General features: G+C 44.8%; 1 protein-coding gene across 4 annotated transcripts in view; it reads right to left on the bottom strand.

Moving 5' to 3' along the window:
- Nucleotides 1-9556, bottom strand: part of IL1RAPL2 (interleukin 1 receptor accessory protein like 2) — a 363126-nt gene extending 353570 nt beyond the window's left edge. Inside the window, exon 1 of one of the 4 annotated variants that reach the window (XM_065077816.1) lies at nt 9234-9556. The gene's annotated coding sequence lies outside the window, so the exon portion shown is untranslated. Of the gene's footprint in view, nt 1-6520; nt 6669-8795; nt 9126-9233 lie in introns of those variants that run through there. The other 3 variants (XM_065077813.1, XM_065077814.1, XM_021284939.2) reach the window with 3 other exon arrangements.
- Between the last annotated feature and the right edge of the window lie 16155 nt (nt 9557-25711).

The following is a 25711-nucleotide window of genomic DNA, read 5'->3' as shown; positions in this document are numbered from 1 at the left end:
ATTTTCTATAACTGAGGCATTTTCCCCCAAGCAGGGCTGATTTTGTCATTTGACAAACTCTCCCGTCCCAGGCACTGAGCAGCATTCTCCCCAAGGAGCCACTTACTCTGATGCTGCCAACTCCAGCCAGCTGTGAGTAGGGGCTCACAGCTGTACCAAGAACATGGTACTCTACTGGATACACCTCGCAAGAAGGAGACCAAGTTTAGCACCATTCCCAGAAGAGTGAATAAGACATTTTAATAAGGATATAGAAATACCAATTACAGCTAGCTTGCCCAAGATCACTGAGAGGAGGGGAAAGAGATATAGAATAAAGTGCTTGTTGAGAAGGCTGAAAGAACTGCTAAACCAGTTATCTAGCCCGTTTTGTGACCTGCCAGGTTGCATTTGTACCAAGGTAAGGCAGGTTACTACCAGCAGAGGGAGAACTGTAGGAAAAGCAAGGTGTGACAACTTTATTCTCAATCACTCCACTGCTAACGAGGCCACCCCTTTCCTCCTCATACTATTTGATGCTACAGACCTCAGGCAGCGTTTCCAGGCTGCTATAAGCACCCAGCAACTACAAGGGGACCAGGCTGCGATGCAGCACAAATTCTGTTCATCTAACAGAAACCCCAATTCCAATATGGTGCCTAATGCCCATCACCTGTACTGAAAAACGTAGTCCTTTCTTCTGAGTACTCAGAAAACAGGGTTTGAGAAATCATGTCCCATTTTCTTCATGTACTGCTTGCTGTCCTTCCAGCACTTGCTGCAGCTCACATAGCTTCCAGACTCAAAATAATTCCAATTGACAGGGTTAGAAGAAAGCACTTAGAAACAAGAAGGAAACTGGGGTATTAATATTCTGCGCAAAACCCAACACTGAGATTCCCAAGTTCACTCTTTAAATATAATTTCATTTTTCTCTAATTTCTACCACAAGCTTTGTTTATATGGAGTTCCTTTTTAAGAGAAAGCAAGAAAAGAAAGCGGTGCACGTGTGCACTCAGGTACACGTCTGTGCACAGACTGAGATTTGCTGACACACCACCAGGCTCTGTAGATTCTGGTTTCTCCACAGAAGCTGCGATGTAGAAGGTGCTCATTAAAAACAGCAGCCCATCTCTTTAGTGGTTTCCAATTGACAGGTTTAGTTGCTTAGAAATCTCCCGGAAATAAATTGCAGTTTTCACCCCACACAGAACGCTGCAATGGCAACAGTAATTCTTTCATTGTCTTTACAGTGTGCTAGATGGTAACTTTCGTTCATTTCTTTTTGAGTCATTTCCCCACTCCCGTTTTTAAGGCTTTAAATTTTAATGTGAACTCTTTCGCAGGTTGTCTTTTCCCAACACACCACACTTTGAGCTGTTTATTACTGAAAGATTTTTGGTCTATATAATATGCTGGGTGGAAGAAATCCACAATGTGCACCAGTTCCTTTTTGTTGATACCTCAAACACAAACAAAAAAATACTTAACATCAGAGATGCATGCTAGTTGAAATACTGTATCTTGAGCTCATGCAGTGTTCTACGCTCTGTTGCTCAATGAGCATCAAAGAATATTTCATTTTGCCTAATTCACTGTGCATCCTCACCATTGTAACCAGCCACTTTAGTTGTCTAAATATGCAATGAACTTTAATTCTACAAAGCAGTGTGCATTCAGCATCCGTCTTGCTGGATTTTAGCCTCCACTAGGCCTAAGTCCTTAACTAAATTCACATCTGGCTAATTCTCCTTTTTCGGCAGAAATTCTGTGGGAAGTTTAAAATTGAGGTAAGCACAGAGGGAACATGGCAGTGCTTGTGCTGTGCCAACTCGAAATACCAGCAACAATAATACATCTAAAATGCCTGGGATTATTACTGGCTCAACAGTCTATCACCTGTGTGATAGCAATACAAGACCAAGGTATTGTCCTGAGGAAGCAAAGGGAACCACAACTAAACACAGAGAGCACCTGAGAAGGTCACGACACCAATCTGCAATGATTCCTCCAAAGGCTGCATGTCCGACTGCAAAAGAACAGCAACAAACTGAAAAACTCTCAGATCACTTGTCATGTGAAGGGTTAAACTCAGAATCATATCAGTTATTTCAGAAGAAACAAACTGCATGATGCCTTAGGTGTTAACATCGAGGTTTGGCTTGAATGACTGTAATGCTTCCATTTAAAAGTTAAATATCTTCCAAACAGCAGCCATAGAATATACTAAGAGCAGCAACTTAAAGCTTCAAAAGGCATCTTAGAGCCTAACACCAAAACAAATAAATGGGTTTCAGTGACAGGCACAAAAGAAAAATACTGTGGATGGCCTCCACACAATAACTTCTCCTATTAATATATCTGGCTGCAAAGAGTAGAAGTTATTACAGTCATGTTGAAGTGGCAATCAGACTCAACATGATGAGCAAACTGCTGGTTTGCCCTGTAGAGGGAAAACTCTGCGAGCATTAACACAAGCACCTTTTCCTGCAAGAACTTTCCAATCCAATAGCTGCCTAAAATAGTGCCCATTTATGGCAAAAAATGAAGAGTGGGAAATGGAAAAATCCCCTGAAATATTCCAAATACAGATAAAGTTCCCAAAATCTATAGAATCGAAATGCTAACCAGAGCAGTCAGTGATGAGTATACGATACAGGTATTCATCTAAATCTCTACCAAGAAAATTGGACAGAAACCTGAGCAGCCCATCTTAACAGATTCATGAACCAGAAGAACTAAAACTACTCAGCACTGATTAGCAGATCAAGTACTATCAGCTCACACCACACACTGACCTCGACTCCCTAAGCAACACACTCACACAGAATTCAAGTTCATTATTTCTTCAAATCGGATTTTAAATCCCTGAATCATACTCCTCCCTTATTGCAGCAGCTCCTGCACTTGGAAGTGCAGGACGCAATTCTAAGGAGGAACAAGAACAACAACGGAGTGGGAAAGTTAGCTATTATTTTTTAAGCCTCATACCTAGCTGCACCATCAGCCTGCCTGATTCAGCCCTACCCTGGATTCTACAGAGAACCATTGTTCCAGGCTTAATGTTGCAATATTGCAACTACACATCCCAGGATATATGGATATGCTTGCCCAGTATCACAGCTTTTATATTTGAGTAGTCCAGGCCTTTTTATAGACGTTCAAAGTAAAATACGTGTTGTGGGAGGAGGATTACAGCTGTACTTCAAACCTCATGGTTTATGAGGTCAGCATAATTTATCTATTAATTTACAGCCTTTTTTTCCCCGTAGAGGAGGAGCTATTAATATTCTACATATATTTACTTCTGCAGATTGTGGTTGAATCAATACAGTACTTCAGGCAACATTTACCATAGGTAAAGACTGTCAGATCCAGAGAGTTTAGGTTTAGAGGGTGAGGCTCAGCCTCTTGACACTTTGCAGAAGTGCTTAAAAAGCTTACAGAAAAGCCAGCTGGGGGAAAGAAGAAAACGTGAAGATGTTCCACACTTGGAAAGCTAAACACATATACTAGTACCAGGGAATGGGCAGCGATTTTAAGAATCAGCTTAAATCAGCCTAAATCCTAGAGCTGATGCAGTCAGAGCCTGACAGTTCCCAAAGCAAAGTAAGCCACAGCAGTAACCACAGCTGCCCCAGGGGACAGAGGAGCCCCAGACACGGATGGCCACATACACCAAGAGAAGGCGGCTGGGCACTGTCCCAGGAGGTCAAACTTCTTCTGGGCCAAGATGAACTCCAAGGCTGCTCTCAGACCCAGCCCAGCCAGCCTGCCCTGCGGAGAAGCTCTGCTCAGGAAGAAAGGACTCTGAACTCTGCTTTTCAACTCTCCAGAGGGAAAAAAAAACCAAGCTGCTGAGCCAAGCTCTTAGGCTTCAGAGTCACTGATAAACCTTGTAAATTCTGGAAAACCTGTGGCTTCACCTGACTCTGGCTCTTCAGCTGCTGACACTCAGAGCAAACACCCCTGCTCAAGTCACGGCCTTTTCATCTTAAGTGTTCAGATGATCTCGCCAGTGATCACAGGTCTCTTCTACAGATCCTTAACCACAAAAGTAGAAGTTTTGACTAAAAGATCCAAGTCCATTCTCACCCACACCAGTTTCAAAACTCACTCACTGCTCTTACATCAATACGGAAATCTGTCCAATTCACAGCAGTCTACACAAGAGCATTATTAAGCCAAAATATTAGATGCTTTGCTTCTTTTGTACTCATACCAACCTTTCTCCCCAAGCAGCTTTTGTAGAAAAGCTATTAAAAATGAAGAGAGAGACAGTTCAAAGAGAGGTCTCAATCCTGAAAGCATATCCCTCCTCTTCCACCCCACACTGCTACTCTTGTTCCCCTTGTGTTCCTCAAGGTTCATTACAGAGGTGCTCAGCACAAAACAGAACTCTGTTTTAGACTGGGCTGCCATCTGCATGCTGAAACGCTCCCTGCTTTTATAGAGAAACTGCTTTTACAGCATCTTGAATCGGTCCTCTTTCCGAGACCACATAGAAGACAGACTGCAGTTGTTACAACCGTCAGCCGTATTAACTTTATATCTGCTCCTATATACATTTATACCTCTGCAATATTTACACAATAACAATATTTGCACTATTCATGGCAAACCTGGTCCACATTCACTCCTGCGCATTAATGAAACAAGCACCGAGAGAACACAACTCTGCATGCAATGTGCTTAGAATTTCATTCCTTGATCTCATTCAAGGCCACATGCTTCCCTAACTAATACATAATGCTCAAAGAAGACAGAATTAACAGAAAAAGATGACATACCAGCTGTTATGCTTCTTATAAAATGCTCTTCCACAGTTTTTCACTTAGAAAGCACAGTTCCAGAGAAGCAAGACAGGGCACCTGGCTCTGCTGCCAGCACTGTGCTCGGCAGCATCTCATAGTACCTTAAATTGATAATCATATTCTTGATGAAAAATTTTTCCCCTTACATAACCAGAAGGTAGCCTTTACCTACAAGTGTTTTGCCAGATTTGTTGGAAGGGGGGAAATAATAATTTAATTAAACAAGCAAACAAACAAACCTCCCAGAATTTGAGAATAATGAGGAAACTGTTTATAAAACATTACTTCCAAATATTTTGTGGAAATCTTGTAAACACTGGGGTTTTGTTTTGATACAGGCCAAAATCAAATCCAAGTGCTTATTTTACATGCCCTGGAATTGCTCTGTGAAATAGACATCTTTGTTAATTTAACCGTCACATGAAGCAGTGGGAAGAGGGGTGGAAGGAACTCTATTCCTGCAGTGCTTTTGGGGTAGAAAGGGACTGGAAAGGATCAGCTGAAAAGCCTCTGCTGAACTTTCTAACACAGAGTCTCCCTCCCACCAGCTTTGTCACTAAACGTAACACAATCCTTGGTCCTACATCAGTTCCAAGGGAGGCTTTACCTAGGTCAGGCACCAGATGCCTGAGGAAAACCCAACCATCAGAGCTAGCAAAAAGATTCTCATTATTTTCAGTGAGGGCAAGATCTCTTCACTTTGTCTTCTTTTCAAGGCTGTTTAAAGGAAGATTTATTTTTAGTTGAACACCCTGAAAAGCAAACGGCCTCTTAATGTGCCTCTTTACTTTGTGATACAGTTTAAATGTTCACTTCCCTTTCCAGCACTAAAGACCTCCTGATAAATAGCTCAGACTCATATTGTTTAAGGAAGGCTTAGAGAGCAGACACGGTTTCCCATACAGCCCCTTAAGGCTCTTTAATAGCTGTTCATGATTTACCATCCCTTGGTATTTTCAGCTTGAGCCTCACTGTGAAGTAAGAGATTACGCAGAGCCCAAATGTTTTGGAGAGCCGGGAAAGCCCATACATTATAAATACTACATTTGTACTTCTTACTATGAGCACAAATCTCAGCCCTTTCCCTCAGACACATAGGTCAACGCCACCAGCCTCTGGCAGCTTCACACCTCAGCCAGCACCCACCCAGCAGGGACAACTGGCTGCACAGAGCACAGACGTGCTCCCTGGAATTTTTCCTCCATCTCCAGTCCCACAAGGGCCTGTCAGCCCAGGACATAAAAATTCTGAACCAAACAGCCTCTCTCTTCCAAATACCACATAGAGGACACTGTGCTCCGTAGCTTTAACTGGGTAATTGTAACATGTACCCGTCTCTCTCTAGGAAACAGCTGTGGATAGTCAGGGAACAAATTACTCTGCCCATGCCAACAAACCAAATCCCTTTACAGACCCATCTCAGCCAAAGAGCTTCACCTGGATGCTACTGTCAGCATGCAGGCAGAGCATCTGGAGGGGTATGGGCCTCACCTGCTGTCCCCATTTCCTCCCCCTTGCTCTCCAGCAGCCCACCTGCATCTCTGCTGGGCTCCTCATACACACTGCATCCATACACAAGCTGCCCGTTACTTCCACAGGGAACTGAAGACAGCAGCTGCCCTGTGCCTCCAGACACAGACACTCTTAACCCTCCAAGGCTTGAGCTTATTGTACAGCAGCAAGGCACACCACCCATGAGATCCTGAGCACAGCAAGCACGCTCCTACCTGCCTCCGATTCCTCACTCCTCTGGACTTAAGGCTGTGAAGTCCACCTTCTTCAGAGGCCCAGGCCTCCAGCTCCATCAAACCACAAAACCTCCTCCCACACCACCAGACTAGAAGCGATCAGTGCCACAAGAACAGCCCTTCTGCTGAGCTCCCCTTCTCCCTGCCAGCCTCTGAATCCCTCCTGACTCCGTCAGACTCTTTTTGATCTGACTTCTGTTTGGAGAGCGGCCAGTTCCCCACACTGGTTTCCAACAGCTTCAGCTACTGCCCTGCTTCAAAGTGCAGCACTAGACTGGCAGCCCTGGAGATTAAAAGGCTTTCCATCGCTCTGCTCTGTGAGACACAAAGGAGATGAGGCAAAGCTGGCTGGCACCATGTATGCACAGGGGTTCCAGCAATTGTGTGGCATTCACTGAAGTTGTCTATGCGGCACACCTCATCTTTTTTCTTACCCCTTGTGTAAGCAAGTATTCCTCCCTTCTCCCTCCCATTTTACTGCTACAGCATCAATCACCAAACAATTTGAAGACAAACCTGTGAGCTTTCAGGTATTGCGAAAGTAAAAGGGTGGTCTGCAGAGAACTCTTGAGCCTTACAAATGGAACAACCAAAGATTCGTCTCCCTCCTGTGCTCACTTGCAGCACAAGCACTGGGGTGAGTATGAGAAAGTCTTGGTATCCATTAACATCCATCCGTGTTCCCGACTGACAACCCCTCCCCGGTCTCAAAGAACAGGCCAGAAACACATGCGGACCCATGCGCACAGGATATATCACCAGCTAGAAAGCTTTAGTTCAGTAGAGGAAGGTCTCCTCTCACAAACTCAGAACTGGAACACACTGGAGGTGCAAGTTGCTGCCTAGCAACACAAGCGTGCTGCAGGGAGGTCAGAGCATGCCCCTGTCCTCCCACTGCAAGAGGTCTCCTGTGCACAGAGAAATACCCTCAGAAGGACATGGTTCTTCGTAACATCTTGGAAAGCCATCCTGTACATCACCAATTACAATCTCTGCTTAACCACAAAGAGCCTGTGCCTCGCTGAACTGCCAGAGCTCTTCATTTCTCATGTTTATTGTGCAGGCATTACACCCCACTGACTTATGGAGCCAAAACCCCAAATCCCAGCCTATTCCTCCATCTCATCATCAGCCACTTGTCTACTGCAAAACAAAAATTCGACTTGCTGTCAGACAGCTTCCTCCCAGACTTACCTCCTACTTCAGCTCTGGCACAAGCCAAGCTTTTCAGCCACCATGTCCTCCTCACAGCTCGCCTGCTCCTACCTCCAGAGGGAAGACCCTTCCCACTCATTACACAGAAGCAGGGCAGGCAGTCACCTGCTCTTACAGCTGAGATATCTGACAGGTATCACAGACCACCAGGCAGCTACACAGTTTTATCCCTGCTAAGAAATAATATACCCTTTTAAGCACCTACAGCAAGCGTTCAGGGTGAGCGCCTCTCTCGGGCACAGATGCAACCACATTTGCACAACATCTGGGCACCCTGCAACAGCCTTCCCAACCACCTTTCTCTGCTCCCACGCCGGCAGCAGCTCACCTTGCCTTGTACCCACCTCTAACAACTCTACAAAAAAACTCAAAACTACCTGCACTATGATGGTAATATCCTAACAATCACAACCCTCCAGACACACTCTAAAAATACAATTATTATTTTTTTTTAACAAGATAAAAACAAGGGAGTATAAACACTGCAGAGTAGCATAAGAAAGTATGAGTTCATGACAGGATGGGTTTCTCCTCATGGTATGAGCCCTAGTTTTGGTGTTAACCCAAGAGGAGCAGAGATCGCCTAAAGCGTGCAGACCTTACCATAACTTTGAGAAACTGCAGTTTACAGCATTTTCCATCAGAAACTTTAGATTCCTTGAATAATAGCATAGCCAGCAGTCCAGGGACAGGCTCTTTAAAAACAGACACTTAAACAAGTGCTTGAGAGAGGTTTTGTGCCCTTTAGCAGGTTTCTGCCAGATCCCAAATGAAAGCAGAAAATCCCTATTACCATAAAACTTTTGGAGACAGCTGGAGATTTCAGAGCCACCCGACATGCAAGGCACCACCGCGGTACCTCAGAGCAGCCAAGCGTCCACAGAGCCACTTTTTCAACAGGCTCCACGAAGCTGGGACATCCCAAAACAAAACAAACAAAAGAAGTCCTCGCGTGTTTTTATTTTAAATCCCCCGGCAGAACTCTTCCCGGGAGCCCCACGCGCATCGCGGCGCTGAGTGAGCGCCCTTCGATACCAACCTTCCTTCGTGGGAGAAAACACTTTCGGCGCCTCCACAGCCGCAGGGCCCGATCCGGGGAACGGCGGAGCCACCGCGACACCACGGACGCTCCAGCCCCGAGCAGCCGCTCTTTGCAGCGACGGCGAGCGGCGCGGCAGGAGCGCGACCCGCGGGATGGCTACGGAGGCGGCGGGGGCGGCCGCCCGGCCGGGACGGAGAGCGGGAGCTGCAGAGGGTCCCCGCCCGGAGCCCCGCGGGAGCGCCCCGGCACCAGCGGATCCCCAGGCTTCCTCCGGGGCTGAGGGGCGGCAGATGCCGTGTCCCTCAGCCCCGTCCCGCGCACGGCAAAGGCGGCACCGAGGGGATGCTCGTTACAGCAGAACTTTTCTCTTTTTTTGAGGCAATATTAAAAAAAAAACAACAATTCCCGCGAGCAGCGCCGCGCGGCAGGGCTTACCTCCCTGCGGCTCCGCTCTAGGTCTCCATGCCGGCACGACCCCGTCCGAGGCCGGCGGGCTCCGGGCGTGCCCCCGCCGCGATGCCAGTGGAAGCTGAGGCCGACGGCGCCGCTGCGGGGGCGGCACAGTCTGCGCGGAGCGCGGCTTCCCGCCGCCGCGGGGGAGCGGGCGCTGCCCCGGCCGAGTTGCGGTGGAGCGGCCGGGGGGCGGCGGGGCCGCGCTGAGGGGAGCGGAGCACTGAGCGCAGCGGGACCGCGCTGCCCCGCGCGCCGCTGCCGCCGACGGCCCCGCACGCGGCAGGTGCGCCCGCCCGCCCCGCGCAGCGAGACGCCGCAGCGCCCCCTGGCGGCCACGCCCGCCCCTGCCCGCCCACCGCTCCGGCCCCGCTGTCCCCGACCGGGCTCCGGCCGCACCGGCGGGGAGCACTCCGCTGCCAGCACCCGCCGGCCCCCGCGGTGCCAAAATACCGCCGCCAGAGCCCCTAAAGGCCCGAGGGGAAAGGGGCTGCTAGCACCAGTAAGGGATTCCGCACGTCAGCCCGCTCTCGGCAGAGAAAACGGCCAAGAAAGGTCCTTTGTGTCAGCGAAGGGCTGTAGAAGCGCACGGAGGAGTCGGCACCTTCAAACCTGGTCTTGCAAGATTCATATCGAAAAAGGTGGCATTGCAACAGCCTCGAGCTGGTAGCAGCGGGCTGTGCCCACCACACCTGGGGTCGGGAACGTGAGGGGCACAAACGAGCACACCTGGCGGAGCACAACCCCAGGACAGGTGCGCTCCTGCTCCTCTGCCCCAGCTCGAACGCTGCTCTGCCCCTGGGCTGCCTGCACAACCTGCATCGGTTTAATTTCAGTGGAGAGACGTGCAGCTTGTCCCAGGGGTCACAGCACTTGCACTAAACTGGGAGAAGCCGCTTTCAAACCCACTTCACAGTTTCATGCCATCATTAGCACCAATTTAACCAGATGATTGCCTTGAACTAGACCAGGTGGAGTTTTTCTTTCCTAACTCAGTAACTCTTCTTGTGCCCTCTCTGGCTGCAACTCTGCTTTTGACATGGCACATATGAGCTTTCTACAGCTCAGCAGTGTTATTTTTAGTTTCCCTGTGGTTTTTATTCACTTTTAAATATCTTAGAATAGCTCCATGCAAATACAATCTTCAGCGTTTTGCTCAGGTTCACAGGAGGACCCTATTTTGTCAGGCAACTGTGATACAGGCAGGAAAATCACGGGCCAAATTTCTGCAAGTGCGCTTCGTGCTCATGTAAGCAACAAGGCTTCATGGTGCTGTTGCTTGGACTGACTTGTGCTGTGTCACAGGCTGTGCAATTGTCACTCCTGCATGTGACCTATGCAAGGCTGCAAATACCAGACAATGCAGCAACAAGAAGCTCATAACCTAACATGTAAGCAGCATCCAGCCACCCACAGGGAAATGTCTTCCTTGGGAGACCTTCACCACAGAAGTTATTGTCCCCTCAGCATCCTCCCCTCAAGCCAGGGCAGCAGAGAAGAGCCACATCCTGCTCAGTCACACACAGCACACCTCGGGTATGCATCACTGTCAGCATCTTTGCAATTATTGATGCCACAGCCAAGAAAACACTCAGCTTTGGTTTTGGGTCTTTTTTGAATATAGAGAGCTGACAATTAGAAACATTGTCTTGTTACCTACAAGCAAAGGAAATCTGAACTAGATGCCATACAGTGACAACAAAAGTAGCAGCATTTTCAGTCATTTCTCCAAGTATAACCTTCCTTTAAAGCCTCTCTTGACTCGAGGAGGTGCTGGGGATGAACAGCACACAAGCTGCTTTGTTCTGCCAGGTGAGGCCAAGAACAACCAAACATGACGACCTTTCCCAGTCCCAGCCGTGCGGAGGGCTCAGGCACACACAAGGTATTCTTACATAGAGTAAATGAGCAAAACTATTGTAGTACAAGAATGTGACAAAAACCAATAAACTAGCCCATTTTTACTGCCTATGTAAATCTTTTAACTAATTAGAAAAAGTCAATATGTTGCCAGGAGTCTTCTCCATGTGACATAGACTTCTTCACCAAGATGCTAATACCTATGCTGCAGTTTATAACCTCTGACACTTCAGTTACTCTTTCATTTCTCCTGGCATGATTACAGTGTAAAAGTGCTATTTCTTAAATTATTTATCAAGTCACTTCCTGAAGTCACATTTTAGTTGAATTAAAAGATTAAAAGCCTAGAAATAAAACATCCCATGGACTTTGAAATATACAGTTAGGTGAATGTGTATTTAATGATACATTGAATTTATATTTGAACTTTAAATGAATAGATAAAGCAGTATCATTAGACATTCTTCAGCATTTTATTAGAAGTCAAAAAACCTTAATTATTATGCTACACTATATGAATGTATACATTATTCATAAAATAAAGAAGGGAATATACCATTGCCTGTATTTTTTAAAAACTAATTTAATTGCCCCTATTCTGATGTCATCTCAGCCCATTGTGGAAAACAATCCATTTTGCAGACAAGAGTAATATGATATACAGCTGTCAGTCTTTATGTAGGCTCAGTAGGAATGAAAAGAGTATTAATGGAGTTGAATACAGAGCAGGAGAGATCAGCCTTCTGAGGAACTGTATGAACAGCCTGCATGCACCAAGCCTTACACTAATTTCTCATGTACCACTAAAGAAATAATAATAAGACCTCTTTTGGCCTTTGTTTCTGACCATTTTTCTTTTTTTTTAATTTTTTAATATGTTTGATAAAGCAAGCTGGGGGCCCCAGCTGAGATATCCCAGGTGCCCTGTGTGTTGTAGACACACACAGAAAGAGCAGAGAATGATATTGTTGTCACTGATTAAAATGGGAGAGGGAGAAATTATTTACACTGCTCAAAGAAATTATGAACTTGGGCAATGTCAAGCAGTAAGTTTGTGGAGAGCCAGAAGCAGAATGCATCACCTCAAATACTATCAAGTTCTCCTACCCTTGATTTGTTAAATCTCTCAAATCTTACTGAGAATGCAGCAAAAAAGACTCTTTTCCACTGACTTCAGTTAGCTTTGGAAGAGTCCTCAAATACACTTTCTTAATCAATTTTAATCAATCTATGCGTGGACTCACCCACATCCCTTACAATTAGATTGTGGCCAAACATCCTCTTCTAACTGCCACCAGCAGAGGTTGTCCCAGCTGCTCTTTTCTCACCTGCCAAGGATCAATGGATCTGCCAGTTGCGTGTCTTGCTCTCTGTCCTGTTTTAGTCAAATAAAATGGGTTTGTTTTGACTTTAAATAGCAGAAATTAAACATCTCGCACCTGAGCAGTTTGCTTGGCAGAGCTGGGGTACAAAGCAAGCAGCATCCAGCACGACGAGGGTAATTTGGGGGGGCATAAATTGTCCTAATTAGCCCTACCATTAACACATGTAGTTGGAGACGGCACCGCTGTCCATGGCTGCAATCAGGAGACCCCCAGTCCTGCTTCTGAATCTACATGATTCTCACATCTTTCTTGCCTGAATGGGAAGATGACAGGATAAGAGAATACAGCTGTGTAAACTCCCATTTATTGACTTTATGTCTAGTCTTTTGTATATAGCAGCACAGATTCAGGTCTGATCTTTGGGAAATGTGGCCATATGTGGAAAGCATGCAGGTGTGTGTACACTCCTGCTCAGAAGAGACCCTGCAATGACCAACATAAGAAGGAGCAAATTAGACTGAAAGCTAAGTACATCTCTCCAAAAACACCATCAACCCTTCCTAGCAATTAATTTCAGCAGATAATGATGCAAACCTGGTAGATAACCCCACCACATCCAGGTGCAGGCATCCAGCCTCCCTAAGACCAGGTGACAATGACACACCTGTGGGGCTACAAACCTGTAGATGCTACAGAGCATCACCCACCCTGTACTGTGTCTACCCCCTCCAGCCCCACTGCATCCTGCTGCCCAGGGCCACATGCTCTCCAGTGGCTGCTCTGCTAGCAGCACCCACATTGCTGGAGCAGAGAGAGGCAGCAGCGCTGATCCACAAGGATGTGAGATGCTGATGTTACAACAGCAGAGCAAGGTAGGGAGCTCATCCCAGAGAGACTTGGTGGGGCTGTGTTTACATGGGACAAAAGCCAAAGCAAAGAGAGCCTGTTGTGAAAGGAATGAGGAGGACATAGGTGGCCGGATAACACTGGATGAAGGATTAGCTACAGAAAGGAATAATCTGACAAGGAGAGAATCCTGCCTGGATGGCAGCAGCCATGATTCCCATCAGCGCTTGTCAGGAGATAAACACAGAGCCGCATAGTAACATATTTCCAGTTCAGCTCTGCAAAGACGGAGTTTTAATAGGGTGCCAATTCCCTGCAGTTGGAGGGACTCGCACAATAATGTCACTGCTGTTGGCTGAAGTTGCACAAGACAGTACAAAGCAGCAGTAAATGCCAAGATTGCAAAAAACATTTTGCATCTGACATTCTCTTGGGTTATTTAAAGTGAAAGATAAATGCACTATCTTCCAAGCAGTAATCTTGTTTGATACCAATAACATACACAAGTAGTTAAGTTTGGAATAAAATAACTTTCTTGCTTTTAAGCTTGAAAGCTGGAGATAAAATTATTAAGCATTTTGCATGTACTGAGTGTAAGAGGAGTGACTGCTTTGCCTACGTATATGAATTGGAAAATAAGAATTCACTTCCCCAGAGAATAACATGATAGGCTTACAGCAGAGGTAATCACTTCATGCAGTAGGCATTATAGTTTTATAAAAGAGTCAAATGATACAGCGTATTGACTGTTTAGCTGTCTCTCTTGACTGGCCAATGGCAGAAATAGAAGCATTGTTTGAGATTAATTAAAATCAGACACAAATCCTAACTTTGCTTTCATCCAGCGAATGGCTCTGAAGCTTGTTAGGGAAACTGCTCAAATGGAGAGGTTTTTTCATGTGCAGAATAGTTTGTGGAGCAGGAATGTAAAATCCACTAACAGAGAGTGGAAATATGCTTCCATTTCCCATTGGGAATTTCGTAGACAAGACTAAGACGTTTATTTAACTTTATTCAACTGGATGTTTATTTAACTTTTTTGTAGGAGAACCAATAATCAGCTAGCAAAAGGCAGGGGAAGCGGGCACAGAAGTAAAAATAATTAGCACACAGAAACACACAAACTCTGGTACTGGTGATTTGTGTCCTCTGAATGGGGTGTAGCTACATAAACAATCAATCCAGCAGTTCTGAGACTTCTGGTGAGCATCAACAACATCCTAAAGCAGGTCAGCCCCTAATAATAGAAAAGTTCTCCACCAGCCCCTCATTTCCCCTCCCTTCCATCCCCTTTCAGTTGTGCTGCATCTACCAGCAAAACTGTGGCTGGCAGAGACACAGAGACAAAAGATTAAATGCAAGTTGTGCATCTTCTAAACTCTTGTGGGATTTAGAGAAGCTGATCACCGTTGGATTCACTTGTATCCCACAGATCAGTTTTGTTTGGCAGTATCTAACCATCGTTGCAGAAATCCCACTGCAATACAGAGCTTGGCAAACTCATCTTGGAACAGCCCATTTGGTGCAAACTTAGGTTGTATTTTAACTTCAATGATAAGAAATTACTGAGAAGATGACAAGCACTGTTAGTTTTAGATGCCACAAGCTGAAGAAAAAGAGGTAAGTTACCTAAAACGATCTCATCATATTTTGTAACTTTATCCTCATAAAATGCAAATTTCTGCAAGTAGATGGTTTGAAAAACCTAGTTTAAAAAGGAAATAAAACCTAGAAATCAACAAATACTGGTGTTGATCTGTTTTTCTATTACAGATTTATTTTCCCTGCTCCATTTTTTTGCTGGTGCTTCTAGAAAAGAAGAAATTAATACAACAGTTTATTAACTCTGTGTTTGTAGCAAACAATGGAAGTTCTAAATCTGGTTGTAAAAATCGTCGTATTTTGCATTTCTATTCTGCTCAGTTTATCCTATTTCAGGCCACAGAACAGAGCAAATCATAACAATGAAGGGAAGGGTATAACAAATGGTCTGAAACTCAGGACTGATGGTAAAAAAATACCAATTACTTTTCTGGACAGAAGCTACACATATTTGGGGTAGTTTAGACTTAGTTGAATAATGGATTTTCCAGGTCAGTTGGCAAAAAGAAAAGAAAAACGTTGTTTCAGATGAAAATGAATTGCAGTTTCAGGGCAAGGGAGAAATGTGGTAAAAATAATAATTACCAACCTGAAGCGTGTTTTCCATATCCTTGTTCACAGATAGATAAATTGTGTACTAAACCTACATACCTGGATCATACCATAGTGATCATACCTATCTCTTTTTCAAGTTAACCAGCACCCTTCCTAAAATGCAAAGTTCAAGGTTAAATCATAGTGTCTGATTCTTTTGCTTCCAAAAAGATAACTGGGCTTTAACTCAAGCAGACAGGGAGAATTTTGCTGTTCCTACTTCTGCTCGTCCCTGCTCTGCACACTCACATGCTGCAGTCGCGGAGGGACCAGCCAGCGAGCGCAGAAAGAACCAAGCGTGTGAAATGACCCGCGCTGCGTAGCCACAGCAGCACAGCTCCCAGCCAGCACAGCCCACGCCGAGCTCCAGGCGGGGAGGGATGGAGAGGGGAGCTGCAGGAGTCCAGCCCTCGGAGACCAGCGGCACGGTGAAGAGCCTCATGTGCTGAGACCCCTTCTCAAGCCCTTGCTTCACCTCGAGTGCAAACACAGGCATAAAGATCTGGCTTTTATGAAACACAGTATTTGGCAGAAAAGAGGTTCCTTCATTTTTCTGAGATGTACATACATGAAATACATTTGGCAAGAAAAAGATACTCCACACTTGCACACCTGCACATTCACTCGTTCACTTGGCAGATTGCTCTAGCGTGACCAGTTCGACTAGTCATTTAATTTATAACATCAGTAATTCAATTCTGATGTCAATATTTCGAGGTCTCTTAAAGCATCAGTGACCATATCCTATGAGTAAGATGGGGGGTTGGGGTGGGAAGAAAAAGCAGTCAACATATTGGCAGCAATCAACAAAGCAAAGATATGCTAAACCACTTTTTCTAGCATTACCCGTTTTAATGCCTGGTAATAAACACTTTTCAGGACATTTGTTTCCAGGCTTTGTCATCCTCTGTTGTCCATGCATTCAAAGGCACTGAATTCTCCTCTCCCAGTATATCTGCAAAGAGACATTAAACCATATACCTTTATTTCCATAAATCTCAAGTTCAAAGACTAAACAGTGGTTTTAGATATAGCATTTTGGGTTTTTTTCACTATGCCTAAGCCAGTCCTGCCCTCTAAGCTGTCAGTGAGTTCATTTCCTCACAAGCAATGAGTGTTATCAAAGACAAAAAAGCAAAACAAGTCAGAGGAACTGGAGCTAACGGCTTCAAAAACACCTTTGATTGCCAATGCTTTTGGCTTGCGAGAACACGGTAATATTCTAAAATTGGCTTGAATTTCTGTAAGAAGCTGTTTAGTGCATTTCAGGCTTGAAGGTTTCTTACCTATGTAAAAATGCCAGTACTTGGAAACATCAAGCACATACCCTGCCTTAAAGGAAACAGAACATGCATGTCTTAAAGGAAAAAGAACATGCATGCTGAAACTGCTTGCTATTTTCTGTTTTGAATATTAATATTCCATGGAAGAAAACATGTGGAAGACAAGTGCATATGTATGTCTGCTCCATGCAGGCACATACTGCCCACGTTCTCCAGCCTCCCTCCAGCAAACCTGCAGTGCGCAGCTTCCACCAAACTGCTTAGGGCAAGAGGCACCCCTTGTACTTCCAAAATAAAGAAGCCACTCTTTGGAAATCAATGTACAGCACCACTTGCCTGAGCAGAGCAGACATGTCAGTTGTCTTGGAGTTTAAATAACCACAGCTTTGGAGCATGCACATCAGAGACAGCCTTAACTCAAATAGCAGAATCACAGCATTGACTTCAAGAACTTTGTAAGATCCAAAGAAACACCCTTTGCAGTGTAAACTCTACAGTCCAAAACCTTCTGAGAGGGGGATATGTCCTAAGTCTCAAGAAAAGGACAGGGACTGGGATACAGGGAGCTATTTGTTGAGCTTAGCAACAGCACGAAGAGGAGTCAAAGCGGCTGTGTGAAATGGTGGGGTGACGGGAACATGATAAAAACAACTGAAAAGTGGACCATAAAGTGCATCCTGGTGCAGAAACTCTGATCAGTGTCTCTCACGACTGTGAGAGGGGGAATGGAAGCAGATTAGGTGTAAAATTGGGTGAAAATAATGCTTTTTGGGAGGATTCTGGTGATCAGTATCTCTGGAGATCCCCAGAGAGGTTGTTCATTAAAAGCCCTCAGGCTGCAGGAGCTCCTCAAACAGCCCACCCCATGCAACAAACCCAACAACACTTCCCTAGAGGGATGAAGACAGACTCAGTCAAACACTGAGCTCTGCAAACAGCAAGAGAAACACAGAGAATGCATCTGGGGACAGATGGAAACAGGGGCAGGGAAAGGATTTATAGGAAGCACCATAATTTTACTAAAGATGCTGTGAGGAAGACACAGTTTAAAGATTACTGCAACAATACATCCAAGAGCAACAGTTCAACTTGAAAGCCACAGACCATTGATGGGCGGCTTTCTGAAATGCATGTCCAGTTTCCTTCCCAAATCCTTGTGTTAAATCCCTGGACTTGGTGCTTCAGAATGGCAGTGCTTTGCCTATCTAGGGTACCCTTGAGGTCACTGTCATTTCCCCATGCCTGAGAGAGGGACTAAGGTGGTGGTGTGGTCTCTGCAGGGATCTGAGATCACTGAATCATTTCCTCCCTGGAGTAATCAGAAGCAGAAGAAATATCAGAAATAAAACTTTCTTCAGTGAAAAAGAAAGACAATTCTTAAGCAGTCCTCAAATTTACAGGAGTGGCTTCTCCACTGCTCCTCTGACAGAGCTTGCCATTCCTTCCCCTGCCTCATTGTCACCACAAATCTGGCACAACTCAGACAGCAGAAGTAATCCACTAGAGGTGATGAACGCAATATATGATGTTCTCAAAAGTCCTCAGATCAAGGTTTCTTAAAAATAAAATTTGTAGAGCAAGAATCAACACTCAAGAGCGGTCAATCAGATGCCTGAATTATGTCCTGCCTTTAAAATATACAGTGGATAACAGTTTTTAAATGGTCCCTGTAAAAGCTACTGTGTGTACCGTACCTTGACATTAAGTCCACAGTAATGTACTTACCTTCAGGATTCTCCCCATTTATAGGTCTTTCATTCTGCTTCAAGCTAATCAGAACAGCTGTTCCAGAATGTAAAAAGAAAAAAAAGCAAACATATGATTTACTGCCAGACTCCCAGTAGGCAAAAGGGCAGACACCCATCACTGCAGGTAAGCAACAAGCAAGGAAAAGAAAAATGATTGAGAGCAACAGAGGGAAGGCGAGAGGGAAGAGGGTGTGGGCTGGGCAGGGGGTTTGTATGCGACAGCTCATTAATGTGAGCATGTACAAGGCCAGTCTGACATCAAGGAGGCTGTTACAGAATTGCAACAAGATTATGGCATATATATACAGACAAAAGAGGCCATTAGCTTCAAAGAACCACTTATTTATCCCTTTCAGTACAAAGCAGCGGGCCCTGAGCTCACAAAGCACATAGGCACATGCTCAGCTTTGTCTGTCAGTGGATCGAGACTGAAGTGCCAGCAGGCAGCAAGGTCTCCTGCACAGGTGAGACTCCTGCCCACAGGCTCTTCACCCTGACACTGGTGACCAAGAGCAGGCCACGCAGTTACAACAGCCAGGATGCTTAAAGCAGCACTTGATCCTACACAAACTGGGAAAGAGATGCTGGGTATCTCCTGTCACTTCCAGGGGGAGCAGAATACCTTGGGGTATTAATCCAGTCTGGTGTCCTTGCTGCAACAGAAGAGCCTCAAAAAACAGCACTAGTTTCTTCTAGTTCCAAAGATTTTCCTTATCGTTGCCTCAGGACTTAGATCAGAGCTCAGTTTTCACTGAGCCATTCCTTATGCAATTCTCCACTTACCTGCCATTCTGCACACCCCGAGCTGAGGCTCTTCCCTCTCCTCCTCTCCTCATTTGTGGGCAGGCTGAAAACTGTTCAGTTTTCCCTGTTACATGAAGATCTCTTCGATTTCTTCTTAGGAAGTTCACTCTTGGCAGATTCTTCAGTTCTTGGCTGAATCTGACAGCTGATCACTAGCCACTGCAGAGCTGGGCCATTTCTGAATAAAATTGTCTCCGAGGACCACAGAGATTCCTTGATAAACATCAGTACCTTTAGGCCTTTCCTGTGCTGCCGCAGGTAAGAAGTAGCCATTCAGGTTAGGGCTTGCACCTTGGTAATTTATAAAAGTGAAGCTTTGAGCCACTAGGTCAGCAGTGAACAAAGTAGGAAAAAAAGAAACCTGGCTACACTAAAACATCTGGGAGCCACATCAACACAGCTGTGAGCCTGGCTCAGGCAGCGGGTGAAATTCCTGGAGCACTATTTCACACTGCCCAGGGACAAGGCTGCAGCTCCCCAGTGTCCTATGGATGCACATTGACCTTCCAGCACATCCAGCCTGCAGCAAACCCAAAGGATGTGACGGCTCACCCAGGTGCTACCCATGGCAGGGGCCTCTTGGGTAACTCCTCCAGTCATTTCCAGTGCCATTTGTTCACCCTCTGGTCACAGTCCAGCCCAAGCTGAGGTGGCTACAAACGCTGCCGTGCCCCCACTCTGCAGACATCTCTTCCAACACCGGCAGTTCAGCCTTGTGAGGGAAAGCAGATTTGGCCCCTTAGCACGTCATCTCATGTTTTTCAGTAGGAAATTTAGATTGCACATATCTAATTAATGGAAAACAGGGATAAACAAGCAGATTGCTTACTTGAATTATGTGCACAGTGCCTGCAGAGTTACCACTGAAAAATCACAAAGAAAAGAGCCAAAATGGGTAAAAAGATGCAGACAGGAGTACACAACCTGCAGCTTACCTTGATGACGACTGAAAACACCTCTCCGCCAAAAGTGAAAAGAAGGAGGTTATTCTTGGCAAATGAGTATAAACCAACATTTTTCAGCCATCTGTAAATAACATTTACCTGGAGGAGCTTTACATAATTAAATTACTTCCTTATGAGTGTTGCATAGGCCCATCTGTGTAGAGGGAGAATAACTTGCTCAAAATAAAGACAGAGAAGGAAAGAATTCAGAAGCGCTGTATTAATTTATTTAGATTTCTCCCAAATGCAATTTATCCAGAATCCCCCAAATTCCAGGAAGTCAAGCATCTGCTTTCCTTGTAGCTTAACTTACTGAAAGAAGCATTACCTGGACAAACAATCCTCTCTTTAAGCAGCTTAACAAGTTTGTGTAAATGTTTGAGCTGCTGTAAAGAGCTAAGAAAGTCATTCCATATCCTATTTAGAAAGGTAAACAATTTTCTTGTTGAGTCCCTCAACTATTTGCACTACTAGATAGATTAGATGAATACTCCGTGGGATGGCTATTTTGGGTGACATGGCTCACGTGTAGCAAAAGGTCCAAAACTGGAAGTGAAAAGTGATTTCTAATTTAGCGATTTTAATAATCAGGTACAAATCCAAGTCCTTGGAATGGCTTGATTTGTATTTGCTAAGAATGTTAGTGAGACCAATGATCAAAATTCATTGTTCAGCTGCATTTTAAAATACAAATAGCCAACAATGTCAGCACACTGAATTCCCCCGCTGCTTCTCTGTGCAAACTAGCTGATTGTAAAACAAACACCAGAGTTATTTCTGTTGCCTTCCATATTCAATAGATGTCCATGTTCAGTACTAAAAAGGATTGGTCGAGACATCTGGCATTTCATCTTCCTCCTCTTCATCTGGATCTCGTTCTGCTTTCCTAAGCACCTGTGGCAATATTTCCCCCCTACGGAAGAAGCAAAAAAAAAAAACAACCAAAAACCACCTACAAAAAAACCCCCAGTAACTGTCTGTTCAAAGATCTCCATGGGACTGAAGGAGTCTCATTGACCAAAAATTAGCTCTATAATAGCTCAGGAATAAAGCACTCCACTAGTATTGCAGATAGAGTTCCTCACTCAAAATAAACTGGACGGCCAGGTTCTTTACTGGTTTACATATGGATTTCAGTGATTGCATCAGAAGTCTCCACAGACAGACAGGATTCCGTTTTATTGCATCTGTCCAAACCCTATCTGAGAAAACAAACTTTTTACCTTATCCAGTGCCCAGGCATTCCTGTGAAGTTGTGCAGTGACCAGTGATCATCATCTCAGATTTAATTGTATTAATGGGATGATGATAAATAAACTGCTATCTTACAGTGAATATCTCTGCATCATTATTTGCATCTTCTCAGCCACAAAGGTGTTATGTGACTGGAAATGATTTAGTACCAAACACTCCAGGGAAAAATTCACCAGATGTGCTAATGGTTCTGACCCCCAGCATAAAATGCATCCAGAAAGAAGATTTAGGAATAAGGTTTATGCAACATATGGTCATGATGTACAGCCTTTTTTTTTTTTTTACACACTAGCTGGTGTTTTAGTGACGCCATGGACATGAGACCAGCGACTTTTGAGATGTAAGCAGCTCACACCAATCTACAAATGCCAAAGATTCTCCAGGCAGGACCAGATTCCCTCCCTATACTGAGCACAGCCTGACCCACTGTGACAGAGACTCCCCAGGGGTTGTAGACCCTACAGGAATGCAAATTGCTTAGGACCAAAGGAAAATTCGGGCTAGAAGTGACTTCAGGGGGTCTCTAGTCCAACCTTCTGGCTCCCTCAACCTTTAACTACAGAGCAAGTGCTCCAGCTCCCAGCCATCTTGGGAGCCCTCTGCTAAACTCACTGCAGTTTATTAATACCTTGCTCTGCCCAAAACTGGACACAGTATTCAAAATGCCATCCAACAAGTGCTGAGCAGAAAAGGATAATCACTTTCCTCAAACTACTGGCTAGGCTCCTGGCAAATCAGGTCTTCCATGTATAAGAAGACAGCCATTAATTCTGCTTTTCAGTGCAATAAGGAATTGACTATCAACATTATCAAAGCTTTAGAAATGGCCAGATTCAGAGCTTGGTTGCATTGCTGGAGTGGTGTGGATACAGCAGGGCTTCGAATCAGAATTTAGTCCAGATTTGCCAATAGCAGTGTGTTCAGAATATCACACATGGAACACAGTGAATGCAGGTAGCACAGTTATCTGAGCTACAGAATTGCTTAACATGCACAGTGGCTATCTGTCCAGAATATCTCATGTCTGGTAGTCTATGTTGCTGAACACGTGATAAACATCATCCAAGCCAACAGGCCAAAAGGAAGCAACAGTTTTTGTCTGCCTAAATGAGTATACCTGGTAGGCCTGGCTATTTCCTTGGTAACTACTGAGTGGAGTCAGCGCTAATGTAACCCCTGCTAATAGCCCTGGGTTTGCAGCAGTCAATGCAAACTGCATCCAGTAGGTCAACCTATTTTTCTCAATCTATACAGAACTTGTAATTTCTCTGCCAAGTTAGCACTAGAGCTATCCAATTCTCTCAGGCTCCAGAGCTGCAGGTACGACTCAGCGCCGTAAGATAACTAAATCATATGCGTGACTGAAATACCCCAGATAAGATGAAGCATGCAAAAGAGATGTAATCAATTTTAGAACAAAGTAAAATCTCAAGTCATTTATCCTACTTCCACTAATATCTACAGATAAATAATGTCATGCATTAAATATTTCCATCACTTTTGTTCCAGTAGCGAGAATCTTCTAGCAAGTACTTGAAAGCAAAAATAAACATCGATGAAGTGCAACAAGAATCATAAAAATTAATTAAAAAAAAACCCTAGTATGGTATGTTTGCATGCAGCACTGATTTTTCAGTCAGCTCCCTTTCCAACAGGGAAAAAGGTGAGTTTTGGCAACTCCATCAAGCAGAACTACAGGAAAGACGGGTTCTTTTTTTGCCTCAAGAATCAGCATTTAATCATCTGTAACCCAAATACAAAGTCAAATACATTCTCCATTAGATAGGCACAATCTTGTCTGACAGGAGTAAAACACTTGTTTTATCAGAGCAAAACAGGGATCTTGCTTTCTCAAGTTAGCTGATTCCAAGGAAAGTATAAAAAACAACTGCAAATTCAGTATTTCTGAGATTGCACAGTCATTTCAGAGCACATGGTTTAACAAGCCTCATCAACCTTTACCCTGTTGAGCACCTCTTAGCAGACATAAAGGAAAGACATACAGTTTTGAAAGCTAAATCTTGTTCTTGGTACAGCCTTCGCTTTCTGTTTTATAACATTTTTGAAGGAAGTTGCCTGCTTCTGCTTCTGAAACACAGCCTCCTCTGATTTCTAGCTAAAGCATGAAGCTAAATTGCTTTGAAATGAACTGAGCAGATCTAATAAGTGTGGCATGTAAAATACTCGTCCTTTTTTTACCTAAGTATATCTCATAACAACACAGGATCCTGTGGAATTGAGATCTCCAGGTTAAGTTTTGCACAGTATAAAATGAATTCATCTATTTCAAGCTTGTCACCTTTGAGTTTCATTGAGCATCCCTTTTGTATACTGCAAACACACAGTGAGGAATAACCCTCCTGACCCTCTCTGTGCCGTTCATTATTGTACATCCTTCTGTCACACTCTTATTTATTAGTCTGCTCTTAGAATTAAGTGGGTTTTATCTTGCCTAATGTTGTCTCAAATAGAAGTCCCCTTGTGCCTGTAATTATTTCAGCCGCCCTTTTTGGCCTCCTTTCCCTTTCAGCTCTAGCCTTATTTGAAAGGAGAAGATGATTTTGCATCCATTTCTCCAGCAGAAAAGGAGCCATAATAAGAAGGCCTGATACAGGAACACAGTAAGCAAGGACGCTCCTGTGTTATTAATATTTATTTCGTGCTGGTATCTAGAGGCATCAGCTGAGCCAGAGTCTTAGTGTGATAAGCTGCACAGCCATGTAGTACATGACAGTCCTTGCTCACAGGACTGCACCGTGAGGGATATAGAGATCTCAGACAGGGAGAACTCATATTGCAAGTTTACTTGTCTAATGCAAACTCATTGCCTTTCAACTTCCCAGCAGATGCAGCCTGTGCTCGCTGAGAGCAGGGTGCATGTTAGATAATGAGAGCGCTTACATTTCATCCCCCACAAAGGCAGCTGGTCCCTGCTGTCACAGATCCCTGTACAACCTTTACTATGAAGCTACAAACACCCTTCTCAGCATCTACATCTGTACACAGTCAAAAGGAAGCACTGGGCCATCACATACCAAAAAACTACAGTGCTGGTGGTAGCAAGGGGCAGAAAAGCTTAGGACTCCAGGAAGGAACCTGCCCGGCGAGCAGTCAAAGAGAAGACAAACACAGACCACATCCTCACATGTAGCTGTCCCTTTAAAGCATGAACCACTTCAGTGACCAGAACCACTCCAATCAAGGCCCAGTGGAGAATGTATTAAGCATTAAAAGGCCTGTTTCCAGAAAATGCAAATGCCCATATTGGTAATGTCATCAGGGAGAAAACATTTCAGGAGCATCAAGCAGGTAAGTAAAAAGTCTAAATTTCACTTAGAAGGTGAAAATCAAAGCACCTAAACGACTTGGACACAACAACCTGGTCCTCACAACCTCTGCTTCCTTCTGCTCACAGCAGCTGTGTATGAGTGCCAGGACAAGCCATTTCAGTGCCTGAGCTCATCCCTCTCCTCCCACCTGGCAGAGGGTTCCTGCTCTGCATCCTCCCAGCCATCTCTGTCTAAATGAGCCCCTTTGCCCTGTGCCACAGGGGCTGCCTCCTGCTCACTCAGCTGGAGAGTCTGCAAGAGCCCCTGGAAGTGGAGAGGCATATTTGTTTGGCTGCATTTCTCTGCTGGGAACAGTTTGCTGTGAAATGGCCCTCCTACCACAGAAAAAAGCAGGATGTTTGCTATACAGGCATAACTGTGGCTCTGCAACAGCTCTGCTCACTGTGCATGCAATCTTTTTAGCATGGCAAACAGGGCAAGGTCAAAAGGAGCACTTGGAAGTGGACAAACAGCTTCATCAATGAACAAGCACCAGTCCCATGAGCACTCTTGCCCTTGGAGTACACTTAGCAGAACTGCAGGAGGGCAGTGAGGCACGGGAACAGGCTGCCCAGAGAAGCTGTGGATGCCCCATCCCGGGAAGTGTTCAAGGCCAGGTTTGACTGGGCTTTGAGCAGCCCAGTCTGGTGGAAGGTGGGTTGAAACTAGATCGTCTTGAAGGTCCAACCCGAAACATTCTGTGATTCTGTGAAGATAAAAACAGCCAGAAAAAAAAAGAGCAAAAACGGTGAAGAAGGAGCTCCGTGAGGCATTAGAGGAGAGCAGCCAGCCCTGGATTGTTTTCCTTTGATTAATGCATAATAGTAAAACTAGTCACTTATCCAAGATGCAGGCAAGGGCATTTTTACCCATG

The sequence above is a fragment of the Columba livia genome, chromosome 12, assembly GCF_036013475.1.
Source record: "Columba livia isolate bColLiv1 breed racing homer chromosome 12, bColLiv1.pat.W.v2, whole genome shotgun sequence".
Classification (NCBI taxonomy): domain Eukaryota; kingdom Metazoa; phylum Chordata; class Aves; order Columbiformes; family Columbidae; genus Columba; species Columba livia.
The sequence above is the reverse complement of the archived record's forward strand: the minus strand, read 5'-3'. Positions and strand labels throughout refer to the sequence as shown.